The following is a 24,235-nucleotide window of genomic DNA, read 5'->3' as shown; positions in this document are numbered from 1 at the left end:
TTTCAGCCTAAAGCCTGCAGCCTGCCTTCAGGGATCACACTGTGCTCTGCCTGATCGTGAGTAAAACTTTGTTACTTATGAATAAGACTGTGGTATCTTTATTCTTTTAGGAGGGATCAAAGGGGTCTTAGCAGGAATAATAGAATATATCTCAATCTGGGCAAGCCAAATTGAATTGTTTGTTGTCTTAAGAGACTCACATGAGTTTGCAACCAGTTTTCTGCTGCGTAAGAAGGGGAATGTAACTCTGCTATATAAAGAAATTTGCTAGCGCGGGTTAGGAATTAATAATCGGCTGGTGAGGACCTATCAATGAGAATCCTTTGGGTAGAAACATAGAATCATAGAGTCATAGAGTTGGAAGGGCCATCCCCCATCTAGTCCAACCCCCTGCCAAGCAGGAAACACCATCAGAGCACTCCTGACATATGGTTGTCAAGCCTCTTCTTAAAGACCTCCAAAGAAGGAGACTCCACCACACTCCTTGGCAGCAAATTCCACTGTCAAACAGCTCTTACTGTCAGGAGGTTCTTCCTAATGTTTAGGTGGAATCTTCTTTCTTGTAGTTTGGATCCATTGCTCCATGTCCGCTTCTCTGGAGCAGCAGAAAACAACCTTTCTCCCTTTCTCTTTTTATGTGACATCCTTTTATATATTTGAACATGGCTATCATATCACTCCTTAACCTCCTCTTCTCCAGGGTAAACATGCCCAGCTTCCTTAGCCGTTCCTCATAAAGCATTGTTTCCAGGCCTTTGACCATTTTGGTTGCCCTCCTCTGGACACGTTCCAGTTTGTCAGTGTCCTTCTTGAACTGTGGTGCCCAGAACTGGACACAGTACTCCAGGTGAGGTCTGACCAGAGTAGAATACAGTGGCACTATTACTTCCCTTGATCTAGATGCTATACTCCTATTGATGCAGCCCAGAATTGCACTATTACTTCCCTTGATCTAGATGCTATACTCCTATTGATGCAGCCCAGAATTGCATTGGCTTTTTTAGCTGCCGCGTCACACTGTTGGCTCATGTCAAGTTTGTGGTCAACCAAGACTCCTAGATCCTTTTCACATGTACTGCTCTCAAGCCAGGTGTCACCCATCTTGTATTTGTGCCTCTCATTTTTTTTGCCCAAGTGCAATACTTTACATTTCTCCCTGTTAAAATTCATCTTGTTTGTTTTGGCCCAGTTCTCTAATCTGTCAAGGTCGTTTTGAAGTGTGATCCTGTCCTCTGGGGTGTTAGCCACCCCTCCCAGTTTGGTGTTGTCAGAGGCTCAGGAGCAGAGGCACAGGGAAGAGAGGAAATGGAGAGCGAAGGGGAAGAATCTGAGGGCAGCGTAGGAGAAGATGACAGTGGCCCGAGAGATTCCATGAACCTCTCCAGCGAATCAGAAGATTCACAGAAGGGGGCGCCGGTGGCCAGGGCAAGGGGGGTCCCAAGGGGGACACTCCAGAAGCAAGGGGCCAGCAGGGACTCCCAGAGCAGCAGTTGGAGATCAGGACCAACTTCCCCACCAGAGCGTAGTGGGGGGGAAGAGTCCCAGGTATCGGGGCCAGCGTCTCCCCCAGCAGGGAGAGAAGATGAGTCAGGGCTGACCACGCCTCCATCGGAGAGTCAGGGAACGGAGGGGAGGTCAGGTCCAGCTAGCCTCCCGGAAGAGGGAAGCAGTGACAGAAGCAGTGTAACCGTCAGGAGGAAGGTCACTGGGTTGGCGCGAGCGCCAAGTTCAAATGTACAGGCACGCGGGACAGCAGAGAACCCGGATTGGGAACCAGGTCCTAAAGCCCGCCGGAGGCAGGGGGAGGAGTCAGGGGACTCAGCGTCAGAAGTGTCCAGGAGGGGAATGCCCCAGCGGACAGGAGGACCCAGAGGAGGAGAGAGCAGAGGAAGAGGTGGAGCAGGGCTAGAGTCTTAAACTGGTGTCAGAGGGGAGGAGATTCAGACGGAGCTTCGGCGGTCTCGGGTTTAAGACGTAGAGCTGCGCGCCACGGCTTTGAAATAGAGACTGAACTTCAATAAAGACTTTTGTATATAACAACGACCTGGCGTTGGTCCTCTGTGAGCTGGGACCTTGCGGCAGCTCTGACAGGTGTTATCTGCAAATTTGATCAGGGTGCCCTTGAGTCCATCATCCAAGTCGTTGATAAAGATGTTGAATAAGACAGAACCCTGTGGCACCCCACTAGTCACTCTTCTCCAGGATGAAGAGGAACCATTGGGCCATAAACATGTTCTCCAGGAATTCTCAAAGATGACTGCCAGTGGTTCTGAGATCACATCTGCCAGTTCTTTTAACACTCTTTGATGCAGTTCATCTGGCCCTGGAGACTTGAATACATCTAAACTAGCCAAGTATTCTTGTACTATCTCCTTAGTTATTCTGGGCTGTGTTTCCTCTGCTGAATCATTTGCTCCAAATTCTTCAGGTCGGGCATTGTTTTGTTTTTTTCCTTTTTTTATATAAATATTTATTAAGATTTTTTGTGAAAGAAAAACATAAGTAATAAACAACATTGCTTATATCATAACAAAATTTCATAACTTGTTTAGACTTCCTCGCGTCTCCTGCTCCCACTTACATTGTTGAAAAGTTTTTTCAAGCAAATTATCATCTTGTTTACAGTCTTATATCCACTCATTTAAATATAGTCTAATAGTTCTCCCAAAGGGTTTGTCTTTTCCTTGATCTCACTTATCATCGAATTCCAATCTAATTTAGTGGTGGCCAATTATTTATGATCAAGCATCCTTCTTAACATTCAACCAAATTACAATATTTTTGTAAATTAATCTTAAATTTCTTCCAATCTTCTTCAATCCTTTCTTCTCCCAGGTCTCGGATTCTGCCAGTCATCTCCGCCAGTTGCATATAGTCTATCAGCTGCATCTGCCACTCTTCCAGTGTGGGTAGATCTTGAGTTTTCCAATTCTTGGCAATGAGTATCCTTGCTGCCGTTGTTGCGTACATAAAAAATGTTCGGTCCTTCTTTAACACCTTCTGGCCGACAATACCCAGGAGGAAGGCCTCTGGTTTCTTAGTGAAGGTATACTTAAATACCTTTTTCAACTCGTTATATATCATTTCCCAGAAGGCCTTCACTTTAGGGCAAGTCCACCAGAGGTGAAAAAATGTTCCTTCATTTCCTTTACATTTCCAGCATTTATTATCAGACGAATGGTATATTTTGGCAAGTTTAACTGGGGTCATGTACCATCTGTATATCATTTTCATTACATTTTCCTTCAAAGCATTACATGCAGTGAAGTGCAGCCCAGTGGTCCACAACCTTTCCCAGTCCTCAAACATAATGTTATGCCCAATATCCTGTGCCCACTTTATCATAGCAGATTTAACCATTTCGTCTTGTGTGTTCCATTTTAACAGCAAGTTATACATTCTTGATAGTACCTTAGTCTTTGGTTCTAACAATTCTGTCTCCAACTTCGATTTCTCCACCTGGAACCCTAGTTTTTTGTCATTTTTAAAAACTTCTTTAATCTGGGCGTAATGTAACCAGGCTCGCACTTTACCCTCCATTTTCTCCAAACTCTGCAATTTCCAATTGTCACCGTCTTTTTCTAATATTTCCCAATATTTTGGCCATTTGGCCTCCATATTGGGTCTTTTTCGGGCCTTAGCTTCCAGAGGGGAGAGCCACCTCGGAGTTTTGTTTTCCAATAAGTCTTTGTATTTTGTCCAGACATTGAATACTGCTTTCCTGACAATATGGTTCTTAAAGGCCTTATTGATCTTAACTTTGTCATACCATAAGTATGCATGCCAACCAAAAGCATTGTTAAAACCTTCCAAGTCCAACACATCAGTGTCTTCAAGAAGTAGCCAGTCTTTTAGCCAGCAGAAAGCTGCGGCTTCATAGTACAGTTTTAAGTCTGGCAGGGCAAAGCCCCCTCTTTCTTTCGCGTCAGTTAAAATCTTAAACTTAATTCTGGGCTTTTTGCCCTGCCAGACAAATTTAGAGATATCTCTCTGCCACTTCCGGAAACACTCCGTCTTGTCCACAATTTGCAATGTTTGAAACAAAAACAACATCTTTGGCAATACATTCATCTTAATAGCAGCAATTCGGCCTAACAAAGAAAGCTTCAGTTTTGTCCAACTGTCCAAGTCTCTCTTAATTTCAGACCAACATTTTTCATAGTTATCCTTAAATAGACTCAGATTTTTTGCTGTTATGTTTACCCCTAGGTACTTTACTTTTTTGACCACAGTTAGTTCTGTTTCTCTCTGAAACCGTTCTGACTCTGTATCTGTCAAGTTTTTCCCCAACACCTTAGTTTTCTGTTTATTTAGTTTGAATCCCGCCACCCGACCAAAGTCTTGAATCAGTTGTAATACTCTTTTTGTACTAGATTCTGGCTCCTGCAAAGTCAAGACTAGGTCATCTGCAAAAGCTTTAAGTTTATATTGTTTCGCTCAGACCTGAATCCCTTGCACCAACCGGTCCCCTCTAATCCTATTCAAGAGCACCTCCAGAACCGAGATAAATAACAGAGGGGAAATCGGGCAGCCTTGTCGTGTACCTTTTTCAATTTTAAACTCTTCTGTAACCACATTGTTAACTATCAATTTTGCCTTCTGTTCTGAGTATATTGCATCAATCCCATTCTCAAAACCCCGTCCCACTCCCATTTCTTTTAAATTTCCCTTCATAAATTTCCAAGAGATATTATCAAAGGCCTTCTCCGCATCTATAAAAATTAACACTGCTTTTGTATTTATGTTTGTTTGCAAAAGTTCCAAAATGTCAATGATGTTCCTTGTGTTAGCAAACATATGTCTACCTGGGAGAAAGCCGGGCATTGTTTTCTTTATCGGAGAAGACTGAGGCAAAGAAGGCATTGAGGAGTTCAGCCCTTTCTGTGTCCCCTGTTTGCATTTCACCATCTTCTCCTCTGAGTGACCCCACTGTTTCTTTGTTCTTCCTTTTGCTACGAACATACCCATAAAAGCCTTTTTTGTTGCTTTTAACCTCTCTAGCAAGCCTGAGTTCATTCTGTGCTTTAGCTTTTCTGACTTTGTGTCTACACGTGCTGGCTATTTGTTTTAATTCCTCTTTGGTGGTTTCCCCCCTTTTCCATTTTTTGTACACATCCTTTTTTAATCTTAACTCAGTTAAAAGTTCTTTAGATAGCCCCCCTGGCTTCTTTAGGCACCTTCCATGTTTCCGTCTCACTGGTATTTCCTGAAGTTGTGCTTTTACTATCTCCCTCTTAACAAACTCCTAGCCATCATGAACTCCCTTTCCTTTTAGTATTACTGTCCATGGGATCTCACCCAGCACTTCCCTAAGTTGTATGAAGTCGGCTTTCTTAAAGTCAAGAAATTGAGTCCTAGTATGCTTGGCTGCTCCTTTCTGCTGTATAGTAAACTTCAGAAGAGCATGATCACTCGCGCCTAATGATCCTTCCACTTCTACCCCACTAACCAGGTCATCAACATTGGTTAGGACCAGATATAAAATGGCTGTTCCTCTTGTTGCTTCTCCCACTTTCTGGACAATGAAGTTGTCTGCAAGGCCAGTGAGGAATCTGTTTGACCTTATGCTCTTGGCTGAGTTTGACTTCCAACAAATATCCGGGTAACTGAAGTCCCCCATTACTACTATCTCCCTTCCTTTGGCATGCTTGGCCATCTGTTCCAGGAAGGCATCATCTATGTCCTCCGTTTGGCTTGGGGACCTATAGTAAACTCCCACAATGAGGTCACTGTTATTCTTCTCTCCCTTAATTTTGACCCAAATGCTCTCACTTTGGCTTTGAGGTTCTAAATCTTGGATCTCTTCACAGGTATACCCATCCCTGACATATAACGCCACTCCTCCTCCTTTCTTGTCTGGTCTGTTTCTCTGAAATAGATTGTATCCCTCCATTATTACATTCCAATCGTGGAACTTATCCCACCAGGTTTCAGTGATGCCTATTATGTCATATTTAGTTTGCTGTACCGAGAGCTCAAGCTCATCTTGTTTATTTCCTATGCTTTGCGCATTAGTGTACAGACATTGAAGTCCATTAATCATTCCCCCGTGTCTCTTATTTAAGGATTTTTTCCTCCCACCACTAGGTCTGCGTGCTGTTTGCTCCATTTGGTCTATGACATTTGGATGATCATCTTCATCAATTGATAGACTCCTACCTTCAGGAGCACTGTCTCCCTCCCCCACATCAGTCAGTTTAAAGTCCTCCTGATGAGGTTTCTGAGATTTTTGGCAAAAACATTCCTCCCAACCGTTGTGAGGTGCAGCCCATCGCTTGCCAGAAGTCTATCTTCAAGAAACTGCAGTCTGTGACCTAAGAATCCAAACTGTTCCTGTTTACACCATTTGCGAAGCCAGCTGTTCACTTCCACTATTTTTCCCTCTCTCCCTGGGCCACGTCGTTCAACTGGGAGGACAGATGAGATGACAATTTGTGCATTTAAGTGCTTCAATTTCCTGCCCAGAGCCTCGTAGTCTCTTTTGATCTTCTGGAGGCTATTGCTTGCAGTGTCATTGGTTCCCACATGAACCAAGAGGAAGGGGTATTTGTCAGTGGGTTTTATGATTCCTTCAAGTCGTTCAGTTACATCTTGGATCTTAGCCCCGGGGAGACAGCACACTTCCCGAGACATCTTGTCAGGCCCACAGATCACTGCTTCTGTTCCCCTCAGTAGGGAATCCCCTCTCACCACTACACGCCTCCTCTTAGGTTTGGTCGGGGTTCTTCCGTGAGCTGTCCGTTCCAACGTCACCTGCACATTCCCTGAGGACTGACTTTGCTGCTCGTCTTCATATACCTGATCGACTGTAATGAGGGAGAGATCCTCAAATGGAGTCTGCTCTTCGTCTTCCATGCTAGGGGAGAGGACTTCAAAGCGATTGTGTATTTCTAAACAATCAGAGTGAACCCTGGGCCTCCTACTTCTTTGAGTCACGTTTCTCCATATATCTGGCTCCTGTGTTGGTGAACTAGCCTCCTTCTCAGGGGAGTCCCCTGTCTCCTCCTTGGTGGAGACGGTGTGCTCTGTTGCTTCCAAGAAGAGCTCCAGCTCTCTAATTCTTTGGAGCATAGCTACACGTTCCTCCAGTTGCTGGACTTTGTCTTGTAAGAGGGCAATCAATATGCGTGAAGACAGGAGAAATAACTCCCCCCCCAAAAAACCTAGGTCTCCCCCAACAAACGTTTGAGACTAGCTCCCCTAAATCTAAAAGATGGGTCAAACTGCCCTGCAAGCTGTGATACGCTCCTCCCACAGCTAATCACCTACCTCAACAGAAACCCTGCCCCCTCTGACCTTTGCACAGGGAGAGCAGCTAATCAGCCACAAGTAACACACACAAGAAAGCCCTTTTTTGCACCTTCTTCAGCCGCTGCCCTGCAAGCTCTGATAAGCTCCTCCCACATTTAATCACCTACCTCAACAGAAACCTTCAATACCATATCCTCTAAACTTTTGTGGTGGGAAGAGGAATAGTAGAAATGTAATATTTACCGTACTTCTTCCTGTCACTGCACACTCTTCTTCTTACCTGCAATGGGCTAGGATGTCTATGAGCTCTCCTCCAGGGAGCTCACTCCATTTTGAACTGGACTATGGACTTTTGTAACTTTAAAAGATTATTACCTGCCTGATTTTTGTAGCTGTACTATTGAATGCTGGCAAGACTTTTCATGTGAGGAAACCTTATATTTTTCTTGTTTACTTAAACAGTCTGAGAGTGCTTTCTTTGTTAAGAAGGAAACATAAAAAGGGAGAAGATAATCCAATTCTGCCCAAGCAGTTTGGCTAATTGTGCTGCACTGAGAGGTCTTGCAAAGTGCTTGTGTCTCTTCTCTTTCTTCTCCATCATCTTCAGGAGGCAGCTGGACCAGGAGGGGCTCAGTCCCTGAAATGCTCAGGTTCTGTGGGTGGGTTTTGAGCTATCTAGGCAGGGGACAGGACTCTGGCGTGCACGATGCTGCCAAAGGTGCCTGTCTGCCCACAGGAGCTGGTGTGCCTGCCTCTTGATGCTTTGCCAAAGGGTGCCCAAATGTCAAACTGGATGGTCCAGGAGACCTCATGAGATGTTGTGGAAACCAGATGTGGGGGGCAGGAAGGAGGGGGCAGCAGCAGTGGCTGTCTGTTCACAATTATGCCTGATTTTGCATGATGACATTGAGATGGTAGGCAAACATGAAAGAACCTTTGTGGGGACAGCAGCAGGACCCTCGTGCAGCTGGCCAGCATTTAATAAGCCATGACAGCTGTGCTTGGAGCTCCTAGGGACACCACATGGAAGCATTTGAACTGGGTGGGGACTGCCTGATGCTCCCCAGGCCCACAGAGAGAGGTGTCTCTTGGGTTGCAGTTGCAACCTCACCTTCCTGGTCCACAGAGAGCAATTTAAATGTTGCCCCAACCCAGGGCCGTGTTTCACCCAATACATGGCAAAGTTGTGGTTTAAAGGAAGGAAGATGAGAGCAATCTGGAAACACAGCAGAGCAGCATAAAAAAAGACCTTGCAGGGCTCCTCAGGGCCTGCTTGTACTCTTCCCCCCTCTCTCCTCCATGCCTTCGAGATCTCTGGCTTTCAGCTTTCCTTCCACCATAGTGGCTACTCCTGGGCCTCTTCTTCAGGCCTCAGCCTTTGGTGTCTCCTCCAATTTCCTGCCATTTGCACAAATCCCTTCTGGTTCCTGCCAGACCTTGGGTGGGAGGTTATCTCCCAGCCAAACTCACCTTCTCCTTCCCTCACAGAAGCTGCCTGTTCAGTGTGTCACTTGAGTGCCTCCTAGCAGGTAGAGGCAGGGAGAAAGAAAACCAGGATTGGAAGGATGGAAAGGACTATAGTTGAGGAGAGAAGGAAGGAGCTTGACCTTCCCTCAACTCCTAGAGCTCCTGGGAATGAGGAGTCCGTTCTTTGCTTTGCATTGTGGTGCCTGAAGTGGGTAGTAAGTCTAAGGCACCAAAACCGGGAGGGGGGGGCTGTTTTGCCTGCAGTCCCATATCAAGATGTACTTGGGATTGAGAAACATCAGCTCTGTCTCTGTGCAAGAGTGCAAAAGATCAAAGGGAATCCCTAGGACAAGGCTCCCCCCCAAAACCAAACCCCACAGTAATCCATTGACTCAAGTCTATTTCAGATTCCACTTTCACAGAGCTCCATATGCTCAGATTTAATTAGAGCAATTAACAAGTAATCAGATTAGCAAAGTGCTGTCTTTGAGATAAAAGGATTTCTCCTCTAGTAATTGCCCTCTAGCAGGGAGCTCAACTAGAGGAAGGAAGCAGGGAGGTTGGGGGGAGGAGAGCAGGGAGTCAGCACAAAGGGGGGGCTGCCTCTTTGGGGGGCCCCTGCACAGCAGCAGTCCATTCTGTTCGCTTTGCACTGCCTAGCCTCCAGAGCTAGGTTCTCCTCCTGCATAGATGTGAGCCTTCCTAGTCCCCTTGGAGCTCTGAAACCAACTTGGGCAGAATCTTCTCCTTACTCACTTTTTAAGGATTTCTTCTCTGCTGCAAGCCCAGAAAAGGAAACATGAAGCCAAAATACTAGAAGGAGGAGCAGCCTCTGAGCAGTTGCTTCCATGGCCCCGTTGTGGCTCTTCCTCTATCTTGGGGTCAGGAGACAAAAACATCTTGCTCCCCCCCCATAAATGGTACAAAAGGGTGTCAGGATCCCACCAGAGCAGGACTCCAGTGAGAGGCCAGAACCTAGGGCCCTGGAAGAGGCTGCTGCTGTATTAAGGAGGCCTGAAGTACCTGGTCAAAGGTGGCAGCAGGTCCAGTGGGAAGCCCAGGATCTGCACTGACTTGGAGGGAGGAGGAGGAGGAGTAAGAAGAATATTTATTTATTTATTTATTTATTTATTTATTTATTTATTTATTATCTATCTATCTATCTATCTATCTATCTATATCTATCTATTTTTAAAAAAAGATATTTATTTATTATTTATTATTTATTAAAGTTTTATAGACAGAAAAAAGTTACAGAATAAAAGAAAAAATAAAAATAAAAAGGTACATCTATCATCTATCTATCATCTATCTATCTATCTATCTATCTATCTATCTATCTATCTACTAATTTTAGAGCATTTGTGCCCTGCTCTCCAGTCAAAAAGGACCAACTAAACAGAGACAGCTCCTGCCTCCAGGCTTGCAATCCCAAAAAAGGAAACATCACACGAGGGAAAAGAGAAAGGGAGGGAAAAGGAAAACACATACACTTGTGCATAGACATTTTGTTCCTGCCAGTTCCTCAGAGTGTTCAGGGCAGCATCTTGTTCCCACCAAAAGAAACTGGCATTGCCATTTGGATGAAAACCAGGAGAAGCTGCTCCACTTTCCTGCTCCAAATGCAGAAGCTCATGGGCCTGGGGTGGAAAGCCCCTGGAATTCCAGCCCCATGGAGCTCTGTGGAACTCTGGAACTCCCTCCTACAGGAGGTCTGATGGCCGCCAACCTAGGTGGCTTTAGAAGAGGACTGGGGAAATTCATGGGCTCCTGGCCACAATGGCTCTGCTCAGCCTCCACTCTCAGAGGCTGTAGTGCTTCTGAATGCCAGTTTTTGGAAACCGCAGGAGGGAAGAGTTGTTCTTATGGGCCCTGCTGGTGGGCTTCCCTTTGGCCATCTGGCCGGCCACTGAGAGAACAGGATGCTGGACTAGATGGGCCCCTTGGCCTGATCCAGCAGGCTCTTCTCATGTTCTTATGTGCTGCGTTAACTGCTACGTCAGCCAGAGCTGAGCTGCATCAGAGATTTCCTGAAGGAGTCAGACCAGGCTCTGTTTGGCAGGTGGCTTATGGTATGCAGGGATAGCGAAAGGAAGGCCTTTGGGCACATCTGTGGATGGACCAGGCTGAGCACCAGCTGAAGGCAGACTTGTTGCCAAGCTTGGATTATCATCCTGATCTGGTTAGCCACCACTTGGCTCTTCCAGCAAGGGGGGGAAGGGCTCAGCCTTGCAGCAGAGCTTCCAAGCCAGCATGAGTCCCCCATCTTCCTCCCCCTCTCCTTCTCCCTCAAAGAGGATTCACTGCTGTTATTGGCACAGGCAGAAAGAGCAGTAAATACTTCACCAATTGACTTTCAGAGGGTTCTTATTTAAAGCACACCATGCAGAAAAATATTAGCAAAATAAACTATTTTGCTCATAAAAGGCTAAAGACTTTGGAGTGTCAATGTTTGTAAAAATCTTTTCTAAAGACACTGTATTTTGAATTGCACAGGCAGGGGGGTGAGCAAGGTGGCAAAACTGCATTCTGCATTGTACAGTGGTACCTCAGGTTACATGCGCTTCAGGTTACACACTCCGCTAACCCAGAAATAGTGCTTCAGGTTAAGAACTTTGCTTCAGGATAAGAAGAGAAATCGGGCTCTGGCGGCGCGGCGGCAGCAGGAGGCCCCATTAGCTAAAGTGGTGCTTCAGGTTAAGAACAGTTTCAGGTTAAGAACGGACCTCCGGAACGAATTAAGTACTTAACCCAAGGTACCACTTATATCCTTCGGCAGAAAACAGCATAAAACTCCTGCAGTGGTGAGGTGGTGGGGGTAGCAGAATCTGCTTAGAAGACCTCCTGCCATAATGCTGCAAAATGCAGGGCTGGGTGAGTGCAGCCCCTTTGTAAAGGAGGGCCCACCAAAAGGAGCTCTTCTAACATGTCCCATCCATTATTTAGAGAAAACGTGCCAGCAGGATCATCGCCCCCCCCCCCGCAACACTTGGTAAGGGAAGAAACCTACAGCTGGTGAAGGGCATTGTTCTCCCTTTAATGAGTCTGAGCTCTGTGTTGGGGTGGGGACACACACACAATGGCTTCACAATGACATTACGGCACAGTAAGAAGGCATTAGTTAATGGAGATGACCTCCAGGGTAGAATGTCCCCCTCTCCGACTAATTGATTCAAGATAATTACATTAAGTTTCTGCCTCAAACTGGTTCTAAGAGGGGACCTTCTGGTGCCACACAGACCTCTCAGCTTCCAGAGGTTGAGGACATCCCTCGAGAGTCAAGGAGGCAGAAGGCAAATCCCAGGCAGGGGAGCAAGCTGGACCAGGCCAAAGGGGGCCCACCTGGCCTCTCCTCTCATTTGATGCAGGACCTCGGGGAATCGGGCAGGAGAGCAGCAGCCCTTCCTTTCCCACCGTCCTTGGCCTTCATTCCAAGGCAAACATACCCACGGATCCTGGCAGGATCAAATATGCAGCCACCTTTCTCACAACTGTTCCCACTGGGTCAACATCTTCACACTTGGACCCCAAGGTCTTGTTTCTGCTCACTAGTTCACACTCCATTTCTGCATATGTCAGGGATGGCTAATGTGGCCTCTCCAGAGGTTGCCATGGGAGACTGTGACTCCCATCTGTGGGAATGTTCAGGGAGACAGGAGAGGATATATTGTTTAATTATATTCTTCCCAACTTGTGTTAACAAATTCTATAATTTAGCAGAGTAACATTCCCTTGTTAAACTTACACAGCGGATAACGTTTTTGCCAGGCTTGCTTAAGCCTCTAAAATAAGTTTCCTGGTAATTCCCCTTTATTCCCTCCTAAAAAGAATAGACATGACACAGTCTTGTATAAAAAGTATAAAATAGTTTACTCACTCATTCTGTTCACAGAAGGATCCCAGAAGGCAGACCTAAGTTACAAAATATATACACTTGGAATGTATCCCACAAGGAGATAGTTCCTTTGTCCTCTCTTGGCTGGAGGCTGATGCTTCTTCTATGAGAAGAGAGAGATGTGGTGGCCAGTCCTGTCCTTTTGTTATCTGCACAGGTAAAGTCACGCCCACCTCTGGTCACATGTAGAGAAAGTTCTTTTCCAGCACAGGAAGAAACAGGAAGTTTATCTACTTGCTGGACAAACATCCCTCTTCATGTCTAAACATGTCCACTCTAGGAATGTTGTATTTGACTGCTCTGTGTTTCACACCCCACACCATCATCTCTGACCACTGGTCATGTTGGCTGTGGCTGAGGAGAATTATAGTCCAACAATGTCTGGAGGGCATCCCACTGGCTTACCTGAAATGTGTGTGTGTGGGGGGGGGGTCCCAACAGACATCACTTTACACTTGCTTACATTGAACTGCATTTGCCATTTTATTGCCCATTCAATAGAGATCCTTTTGGAGCACCTCACAAACCCTGTTTGTTTTTACCGTTCTGCTCCATTGCCTCACAGCTCAACCCCAATTCCTGGTCATTTATGAACAGGTTTAAGAGGACAGGTTCCCATACAGATCCTTGAGGGACCTTGCTTCTTATACCCCTCCATTATGAGAACAGTCGTTTCTGTCCTTTAACCAGTTTCTCAGCCAGAAGAGGACCTCTCCTTTTATTCCAGGACTGCTTACTTTACTCAGGAGTCTTTGGTGAGGTACCTTGTCAAAAGCTTTTTTAAAAGTACACAATGTCAACTGGATCATTTCTAAATATATGTTTACTGACACTCTCAGAAAACTCTTTACATTTCATGAGGTAGGTCTTACCCTTGCAGAAGTCATACTGGTTCAGCTTCAGCAAGACTTCTTCTATATTCTTGGTAATTCTGTCTTTAACAATGCTTTCCACCAGTTTCCCCAGAACAGATATTAATTGCCATGTAATTTTTTGGATCCTTCTGGCTCTCTTGTTTAAATTTGGTGTTATAAATGCAAGTCCCACTTTCTGAACACAATATGTTTCCAGGAAATTGTTTTTTAGGCGAGTGTTCACATAATGAGCTGACGGTTTCCACTATTTCCTATGGGAACATTTCTAATCTGTGACTTGTCTGATCTGCCAGGCTGTCCACTCCTCTACTCAAATACATACACAAGCAGAAGCTCTTACTTGGAAGTCAGACAGAAAACATTGTTCTGGGAAATAATGGTACAGGCTCAGCAGGAGGCACAGTGCTGAGAAGGCACAATTCAGGAGTTCCAGAGCAGGGCAATAAGTTCACAACAGGAAGAAAGAAACGAGGAGGTCCCAACAAGTTTACACACCCTGTCTGCCAAGCTTTAAAGACGAGGCATGATGTACCCCTTGCAAGGCTTGCTTGCCTTATGGGAATGCTGGGATCACACACATGTGCTCCTATGGGGTGGGTGGGTCTGTTCCCACTTCTGCAGGTGGTGCCTGGTTCTCGATGCCAAGGCTGCCCCCTCCTGTTCAGGCTCATGTTCAGTCACTGCCTCCTCTGGTTCAGCCTGCCTCCCTTGGCTGCTCCAAGCCCTCCTGAACCTTCCCACAGGAAAGCTGTGTGGTGGAGGGGAGAGCTGGCATCCCTCATCGGAAGCGGCTGAAGTTATGATGGAGAGGAGAGACTCCTCCTCTTTCTCCAACGCAGGTCCCCACCGTTCAGCCTCCCCTTCTGTTGCTTCCTACTGCTCCTTCTCCTCCAACACAATAGGAACAGCACTGGAGAGTGAGTGTGCGGTCCTGATTACTCAGGCCTCCATCCAGGGCCAGGAGCTCCTGGGAAGAACAAACTTGATAAAGTGTGAAGCCCAGAAATAAAGCTAAACAAGGCATGGGGGATGGAGTTGTTCAGCCTTATTGCCTTGTAAATTGTCCCTGTGATGAGATTCATAAAAAGACTGACGTGGCCTTTTTGGCAGCTGGATGGTCTTTAAAGCTCATCAGGGCTACCACCTGAAAAGGCTCTTTTGTCAAGCTAGCCAGTAGCCGCCCCGTTCCACCAGCAGTCTGTGGGGGTGGGAGCCAAGTGCTGGCCTAACGAGAGAGACTTTGACAGGGCTCAGATCTGGCCTCCGGGTCACGTCTCCTCCAAGGACAGTTGACACCCTCTTGCTGACTATGACCCTCCTGCCCCAGAGCCCAAAACATGGGGATCCAAATACCCCTTCCCCCTGGGATGGGGCAGCAGGGTCTGGTGGGCTCCACAGCTGAGGTGGAAGCAGACTTTTCTATCATGGAGGGAGTCTGTCATGTGCAGGATGCTCCAAGACACAAGAGAACTCACATTTATGGCAGGACTCCAGCCTCCCAGGGACATATGCCCAGCACCGTCCTGAGTCTCTTCAGAGCCAGCAGAAAAACCCCTTTGATTTGCCTAGGGACTTTATCTCTTGCTGCTTATCTCTTCCATTTTTGAACTGTTTTGCTGTAGTTTGCTTGGTATATTGATATTTCTGGTTATTTGCTATCAGCTACTCTAAGAGCTATTGCTGATTTTTTGGGGGGAAAGGTTAAATTACCGTATTTCCCCCTCTATAACACACAGATTTTTTCTCCTAAAAAGGAAGGGGAAATGTCTGTGCGTGTTATTGAGCGAATGTGTGGTCCCTGGAGCCGAAAAATCAGGCAAAAATCAAATCGCGCTTCACAGAGAAGGGAAACCTGAAAAGAGGAAGCGGCTGCTTTCCTGCATTCTGCCTCAGGGTCTTACTGCCCACCCTCCTCTGTTTCCTTGCTGTGTTTGCTCAAACAGAACAAAGAGCAGGGAAAGCCCCTCCCCTCCAGGCAAGCAGAGGGGAAAGCAGAGTGTCGTTCCTTCTAATTCCTCTCTGTGCTCCGGTGCTGCTGGGGGAGAGGGAGAGAGAGGGGGGGAGGGAGAGAGAGAGGGGGGAGGGAGGGAGGGAGGGAGGGAGGGAGAGAGAGAGAGAGAGATGGCTGGCTTGGGTGGAGGGAAACTTTTGCCTTTCTTTCCTCCCTCCCGTTAAATCCCTCTCCTGCATTCTTAGCCAGCTGCTTCTCTGCACACCCCTCTCATGTCTCTTCTTTGGTTTTCCTTCCCTCCCCACTTAAAATGTGGTTACAAAGCATGGATCCACATGGATCCTCAGGATCTTTGCATTGGGTCACCCCAAATTCACCATCAGATCACATAGCATGTCCATGGCTACAGCCTGCACCAGAAAAATCACGCACTCACTGTTGCCTGGGGCTGCAATGGTGCAAAAACGTGGTTACAAAACATGGATCCACATGGATCCTCAGGATCTTTGCATTGGGTCACCCCAAATTCACCATCAGATCACATAGCATGTCCATGGCTACAGCCTGCACCAGAAAAATCACGCACTCACTGTTGCCTGGGGCTGCAATGGTGCAAAAATGTGGTTACAAAGCATGGATCTACAGGGATTCTCAGGATCTTTGCACTGGGTCACCCCAAATTCACCATCAGATCACATGTCTGTGGCCACAGCATGAAGAACAAAAATGATACATCCACTGTTTCATTCAGAATGTTTTTCCCCTTGTTTTCCTCCTCTAAAACCGATGTGCGTGTTATGGTCAGGTGCGTGTTATAGAGCGAAAAATATGGTAATCAAAAAATAAAAATAAACAAACACACAACAGCTAGGGAATGTAATGGCATTTCAGGCAACCCCTGTTGATTTGAACAGGTGAAGGTTTTGGGGCAACCATAACTGACTGAAGGGCACTTCAAGCAAACCTTCCATTGGATCCACCTTGGTTTGTTTGTTTGTTTACTTATTTCATTTATACCCCAGATTTCTCCCCCCCCCCCGAGCTCCAGGTGGTGCATATGGTTCTCCCCCTCATTAAATCCCCACAACAACCCTGTAAGGTAGGTCAGGCTGAGAGGCAGTGAAAGGGCACTTGGTTAGCTTCATGGCTGGTTGGGAATTTGAACCCTGGTCTCCCAGGTCCTAGTAGCCCAACACACAAACCACTACACCACACTGGCTCTCACCTGGAAGAGGAATGGACTATCCAGCTGAGAATTGGACAGCAGGAAAGGGTTTGCACAGGTTCTTGTGCACAAAACACATTCTTGACAAATTCTTGATTTTTGAATCTAACAATTCTATTTCCAATTTTGATTTTTCCACCTGGAAGCCAACTTCTTTGTCCAAATTGTATGCCTCCATTATTTGGTAATAATGGAGCCAATCTCGCACTTTGTTTTTCAATTTTTCAAAACTCTGCAGTTTTATTCTGTCTCCATCTTGTTCCAGAATTTCCCAATATTTCAGCCATTTGGCCTCCATATTGAGTTTTTTCTGTGCCTTTGCTTCCATTGGTGACAACCATCTTGGGGTTTTCTTTTCTAACAAATCCTTATATCTTATCCAAACATTAAACAGTGCTTTTCTAACAATATGATTTTTGAACGCTTTATGTGCTTTTACCTTATCGTACCACAGATATGCATGCCAGCCAAATGCATTATTGAAGCCTTCTAAATCCAACACGTCAGTGTTTTCAAGAAGCAGCCATTCTCTCAGCCAGCAAAAAGTTTAAGGCCTGGCAGGGCAAATCCACCTCTTCCTTTGGCATCAGTTAGTATCTTAAATTTTATTCGAGGCTTCTTGCCCTGCCAAACAAATCTGGAAATATCTTTCTGCCACTTCTTGAAACAATCCATCTTGTCCAAAATTTGCAATGTTTGAAACAAAAACAACATCCTTGGCAACGCATTCATTTTTATCACAGCAATTCGGCCTAGCAATGATAACTTCAAATTTGTCCATATTTCTAAATCCTTTTTCACTTCGATCCAGCATTTTTCATAATTATCCTTAAATAAATTCACATTTTTGGCAGTCATGTTAACCCCTAAATATTTCACTTTCTTAACCAATGTTAGTCCTGTCTCCTCCTGAAACTTCTCTCTCTCATTCACAGTTAAGTTTTTCTCTAAAACTTTAGTTTTCATCTTGTTCAACTTAAAACCTGCTACCTGTCTGAATTCTTGAATCAGTTCCAATACCCTTTTAGTACTAGATTCTGGCTCCTGTAAAGTCAATACTAAGTCATCAGCAAATGCTTTCAGTTTGTACTGTTTAGCTTCCACTTGTATACCTTTAACCTCTTGGTCCTTTCTAATCATATTTAACAAAACCTCAAGGACTGATATAAAAAGCAATGGAGAAATTGGGCAGCCTTGTCGTGTCCCTTTCTCAATCTTAAACTCTTCTGTCACTACATTGTTCACAATTAATTTTGCCTTTTGTTCTGAATAAATTGCACCTGTACCATTTTCAGAACCTTGACCTACCCCCACCCCCTGTAGATTCTTCTTCATAAAACTCCAAGAAATGTTATCAAAGGCTTTCTCCGCATCCACAAATATCAAGACTGCCTTAGTATTGATATTCACTTGTAGTTTTTCTAGAATATTAATTATATTTCTCATATTGTCAGACAAATGTCTGCCCGGGAGAAAGCCTGCTTGGTCTTTATGATTTTCTTCTACTAACACCTTTTTTAATCTTTTAGCCAAAATATCTGCAAAGATTTTGTAATCCACATTAAGCAGCGATATGGGGCGGTAATTTTTGAGCTGTGTCTTTTCAGTCTCTGTTTTCGGTATAAGTGTAATGTAAGCTTCCTTCCACGACTCTGGTGCCCTTCTCCCTTCCATTATTTCATTGCAGACTTCCTTCAATGGTTGTATTAACCATTCTTTCAAGGATCTGTAATATCTTGAAGTCAAACCATCTGGTCCTGGAGATTTACCTAATTGCATGTTCTGGATGGCCCCTTCCACCTCTTGATCCGTTATTTTGTAATTCAACATTAGCTGTTTTTCCTGAGAGATTTTGTGTAGTCCATTTATTTTCAAAAATCGATCAATGTCCATTTCTTTCTGCTCCTCCTGTGCATAAAGTTGTTTAAAATACCTCTGAAAACACTTCCTGATCTCCCCTGGGTTCTGTATATTCTTTCCTTCCACTTCTAAATTCGTAATAGTATTGAGTTTTTGTCTTTTTTTCGTTTGCCAGGCCAACAATTTTCCACACTTATTTGCTGATTCAAATGACTTTTGCCTCATCTGTTTAATCTTCCATTCTATTTCCTAATTTATCAGCTTCGTATATTGTACTTGATATAACTTCATCTCTTTCAGGATCTCCTGTGACTTTGGTTTTGCTCTCAGTTTCTTCTCTCCTTGCTTTATTTTCCCCAGGATCTTATCCTTTTTTTCATTCTGAGTTCTCTTCTTAATTGCATTCTGTTGTATTAAGAATCCTCTCATAACCACTTTACTTGCATCCCAAATTACTCTTTTTTCCACTGTAGTATTCATATTTATCTCAAAATAGTCTCTTAGAGGTTTTGGGCCTTCTTGGTCACCTCTTCATTCCTAAACAAAGTATCGTTCATCCTCCATCTAAAGGAACCAATTGGTGTCAATTTCATTTCCATCTTCACAGCATTATGGTCAGAACAGGTTTTGGGGCAAATCTCCACTTTGCTGATCTTCGGAGCAAATCCCCTGGTTACCCAGATTTGGTCAATTCTTGTCCATGTCATTTTAGCCTCAGAGAAGAAAGTTCCCTCTCTTCCCAGAGGGTTCTTCATTCTCCAAATGTCACCTAGTCCATATTTTCAGTTATGTCAAAAAAGGTTTTTGGTAGTCTACCATCTTTGGTGACTACCTGTCTCTGTGCCTTGTCCATATTTGTAGACACCACTCCATTCATATCTCCCATCAATATCATATTATAGTCCATGTAATCCATCAGAGTCTCGTGTAACTTCTTAAAAAACTCCGATTTTCCTTCATTTGGTGCATAAATACCTACAATCAAGAATTTCTCTCCTTGTGATTGAATTTCAATTGTAACAAATCTTCCTTGGTCATCTTTAAATATGAATTTCGGTGATAGGCTCTCCTTTGCATAAAGGACCACTCCTCTTTTTTTAACTTTATCTGATGAGATAAATTCTTGGCCCAGTCTTTTATTACTCAATATCTTCCTGTGTAGCCTTATCACATGTGTTTCTTGCAAACAAATCAAGTCCAAATTTTCTTTTTTCAATAAATGAAAGACTCTCTGCCTTTTTTCTGGGGAATTTAGTCCATTAACATTCCAGCTCGAAACCTGCAACGCCATCGTGTAATTACGCTGTTGTTCCTCCAACTGCACCCAATGCTTGCTCTTCTTCTGTTGTTGTTGTTGGTGAAACGTTCACTGGAAGATCCAGTCCAAAAGATAATGCTGATATATCCAATATTCCCCTGTTTGGTGATCTTCTATCCGATGCTCTTTGCTCTAGTCCTCTATCTGGTGATCTCATATCCGATGCTCTTGGCTCTTTTCCCAATCCCTTCTGCAGATCTTCTTCGTATTTATACAAAATTTTTACTTTATCTTCTACTGATCTTATTTTTATTTTCCTTCCTTTGAAACTGAAGGATAGACCTTGGGGAAACTCCCACCTAAAAATGATTTTATTCCTTCTCAGCAGGGCAACCAAATCTCCGTAGTCAGGCCTAAGATCCAAAAGATATTTCGGGACGTCTTTAAAGATTTCCACTCTTGACTCTTGTACTTCTAGGTTCTTCTGGTAGTGCCAACCCAATATTCTATCTCTCTCTTCTTTAGTTCGAAGGGTGATCAAGCAGTCTCTTATTCTATTCTTCTCTTTCCCCCCCTCCTCTTCCAAGTCTGAAGGCCCTCACAATTCTAAACTCTTCTTGACCCAAGTCCAGATCCCAAAAGTTAGCAATTTCCTGTGTGAGGAAGTCTATCAAGCTTTCCTTCTCCAATTCAGGTAGGGCTCTGATCCTCAGATCTGTCTGTTTTTCTTTAAGTTCAATCATAGCAAGCGTCAGCTTATGATCATCAAGTTGCCTCTGTAGGGCTGGGACTCTCTCTCTCTCCAGTTGTGTTACTTTACATTCAGCAGCAACGGCTTTCTCCCTAGCTTCCTCCGCAGTTTGCCGTATCAAAGTAGATTCCTGTATCAATTTCTGGATAGTTTCTGTATTGGTATTCGCCTTTTGTCCCAGATTAATTATACTTTCTGTATTTAAGTCAATTTTAGTAGTCGCGGCATCCACTTTCTTGTTAAGCTGTTCCAGTGAATCATTTATCTTATTTAATGCAACCGCTAAGGCCTCTTCTGTCGACATTCCTCTTGATTTTGAGTGTACTGGTGCAGAAGCAGCTGCAGAAGAGGCAGAGGGACCTGATGTTGAGCCTCTCCTGGATTCCTGCCAAGTCCTCCCATACCTTAATTTTTTTTCAGTAGTTGACTGGTCTGTTTTTTCCTTTCCATTTGCCATAACACTTAAAAGATTCAAGGTTCTTTATCTTGCAGCTGGAAATTCCCCTAGCCCAGCTCTTGTAAAGCAACCAGTTTCAAAGGCTTCCACTAGGGGGAAACAGTTTCTATTTATATTAATCAGTAATGTCCTCTTTTAAACACAGTTTCAAACAATCCAAAGTTAGTTTCAATTTTCAGTTACTTTTACTCCTTTTTAAAAACAGCCGGAGACAGTAGAAACAATGTATTTCTCTTATTAGCTAGCTGTCAATGAATGTTCTAAACGCTGTCAATGAACATTCCAAAAGATGTCAGTCCTGCTAGCAGCCCGTTTCCAGAGTCAGAGCGGCGGTATTTTAGCTCTCTTCGCTCTCTCCTGCAGGCATACTCAGTCTACAGCTTCCCCCCCTCTTCTCCTGCCTCCAAGGGGGGGGGGGTTAATATTCTTTACCAATGGAAATTTAGACTTTTACAATAGGCTTTCCAAGACTTCAGCTTGCAGCCTCATTGCTTCAGTCTATTTACAAAAGGGGAAGGCGGACTTCCTGTATTGAACCTCCCTGTTACGATGCCAAATTAAACGTTTAAAAATCCAATTCTCATGCTTCTGCTCTACTCACGGGTAATTACTTGAAATCGAATTGTCCACAGGAAAAAGTCAGCGCTCTCCGGCAACAGCTATGCGGCTTCGCTCCGTGGAAGAAGCAGACGATTCAAAGCACCGTGCCGCTCACCCCACGTCGCTCCGGACCCCCGAAACCGGGTTTCCCCGCGAGTAGGGGAGGCGCAAAAGGTGCCCGCCGAATCCCACGCTCACAGGCTTCTCCCACCTGTGATTTTTTGCGGGTCTCCACCTTCGCCGTGGCGGCCAGACTCAGATTCCCACACGGCAAATTCCTCCCGATCAGAGGAATTCCGCCATTACCGGAGGCACCAACCTGGAAGTCAAGTCTAGTCAAACCTGACTATGTGGTTGCGGCGCTCATCTTGCTTTCATGCCGAGGGAGCTGGCATTTGTCCACAGACAGCTTTCTGGGTCACATGGTCAGCATGACTAAATGCTTCTGGCACAACGGAACACCGTGACAGAAGGCAGAGAGCACAGAAACACTGTTTATCTTCCCGTCGCAGTGGTACCTATTTATCTATTTGCACTGGTGTGCTTTCAAGCTGCTAAGTTTAAAAGTTGGCAGAAGCTGGGACAGAGCAATGGGAGCTTACCCTGTCAAGTGGATTCGAACCGCTGACCTCCCGACTGTGGGAATGCTAAAGATATAGGAAAGGATATATTGAATAAGTATATCCTTCCTTCACTCATGCTAGTAAGTGATATAGCAGAGGAGATTCCCCTCAATATAGCAGGAAGCTAGTTTGTAGATTTGTTTGAATCTCTTAGTTAAGTTTATTCCTGTTGTCCCCTTTGATCCCTCTTAAAAGAATAAAGGCACAAGAGTCTGAGCAAAGTAACAAAAAGTTTACTCACATTTCAGTTCATGATTTGATCCCTAAAAGGCAGACTTTACTTGGTAGTTACACAAAGGTCACATGCAGAGGAAGGAAGCTCCAGACCAGTGGAAGAGGAAGTTACCCTGACTGGATGTCCCCCTGCCTGTGCCCACTCTAGGGAAACAAGGAGCATTGCATTTGACTGCACCACTGGATTACATCCCACACTGATTGGCAAGCCCTAGAGGCTCAGTGGTTTAGACCACAGTGCCGCCTGTGTCATCTAGGCCAACCCCTGCAATGCAGGAATTTTAACTAGAGCATCATTTAAAGCAGTCTTATACCACTTAAGCAGTCATGGAGTCCTCCCCAAGAGTCCTATGGGAAGAAGGATTGATCGCTACCAATACTCTTTCTCAGCAAAATGTCTTGGGCCAACCCAGTCCTGCCTCTTTTAACAGACAGGAACAGCTTCCCTGAGCAGGTCACCATTTGGAGTTTCAGCATTTGCCTAGATGAAAGTCACTAGGTTCTAGCGATTCTGCCAGGACTCAGCTACATTAGTAAAAAAAACACCAAAAAACAGCAGCACTTTGAATGCAATATAAACTTGCAACACCAGATGACACTGGAGAGCAAAAAAATTCTAAGCAATTCTTACATAGCATTTTTTTTCTTTTGTTAGGTAAAGGTAAAGGTAAAGGTACCCCTGCCCATACAGGCCAGTCTTGCCAGACTCTAGGGTTGTGCGCTCATCTCACTCTATAGGCCGGGTCACGTGGCCAGCGTGACAAGCTGCATCTGGCGAGCCAGCACAGCACACGGAACACCGTTTACCTTCCTGCTGGTAAGCGGTCCCTATTTATCTACTTGCACCCGGAGGTGCTTTCGAACTGCTAGGTAGGAAGGCAACTGCTAGGTAGGTAGGTATTGTTATAACAATTTAATTTCCCATTTATTTATAGCATTATTCCCCCTGTGTCTAGATCCACCCCAGTCTCTGCTTCCTCCCTCTGCATTTGCAATATAAGGGGTAACAATGTTGCTCTGCAATATAGTGGAATAAGTAGGTTCCTATAGTTAAAGCTATGGTTTTCCCAGTAGTGATGTATGGAAGTTTGAGCTGGACCATAAAGAAGGCTGATCGCCGAAGAATTGATGCTTTTGAATTATGGTGCTGGAGGAGACTCTTGAGAGTCCCATGGACTGCAAGAAGATCAAACCTCTCCATTCTGAAGGAAATCAGCCCTGAGTGCTCACTGGAAGGACAGATCGTGAAGCTGAGGCTCCAGTACTTTGGCCACCTCATGAGAAGAGAAGACTCCCTGGAAAAGACCCTGATGTTGGGAAAGATGGAGGGCACAAGGAGAAGGGGATGACAGAGGACGAGATGGTTGGATAGTGTTTTGAGGTTACCAGCATGAGTTTGACCAAACTGCGGGAGGAGCCTGGCGTTCTCTGGTCCATGGGGTCACGAAGAGTCGGACATGAGTAAACAACAACAAAATTTCAATATGAGTAGGAAAATGAGAGCACCCCTAAACATTTTTAAAGAAAAAAAGTACCGGGCCTAACCATGTGCTTTGCATTACAGCAAACCTGAAAAGAAATAGCTAGTGATTAAAAATCTCTCTCTCTCTCTCTCTCTCTCTCTCTCTCTCTCTCTCTCTCTCTCCTTGGGATGACTTTCCAGAAGAACCCTGGAACTTTTGCAACCAGCTTGTTCCTGGCCAGGGGTGACCAGAGGAGGAGTTGGTGGAAGAAAGCCCCCCCCTCTCCTGAGGACATCAGTGGGGCTGGCGAGGTCCTTCTCCTGCC

At 45.0% G+C, this 24,235-nt stretch overlaps 2 long non-coding RNA genes across 2 annotated transcripts in view; one reads left to right on the top strand and one right to left on the bottom strand.

The window, feature by feature from the left end:
* The window catches only part of LOC310834398, a 54,254-nt gene extending 46,829 nt beyond the window's left edge, over window positions 1-7,425 (bottom strand). Inside the window, exons 1-2 of the long non-coding RNA XR_014559241.1 lie at window positions 7,276-7,425; window positions 7,148-7,223 (exon numbers count right to left, since the gene is read on the bottom strand). This is a non-coding gene — a long non-coding RNA (uncharacterized lncRNA). The remainder of the gene's footprint in view (window positions 1-7,147; window positions 7,224-7,275) is intronic.
* The window catches only part of LOC310834396, a 495,679-nt gene that overhangs the window by 329,478 nt on the left and 141,966 nt on the right, over window positions 1-24,235 (top strand). The window lies entirely within an intron of this gene.

Source organism: Podarcis gaigeae (assembly GCF_964106915.1).
Source record: "Podarcis gaigeae genome assembly, chromosome: 16".
NCBI lineage: Eukaryota > Metazoa > Chordata > Lepidosauria > Squamata > Lacertidae > Podarcis > Podarcis gaigeae.
Note: the sequence above shows the minus strand (reverse complement) of the source record. Positions and strands in the feature narration are given on the sequence as shown.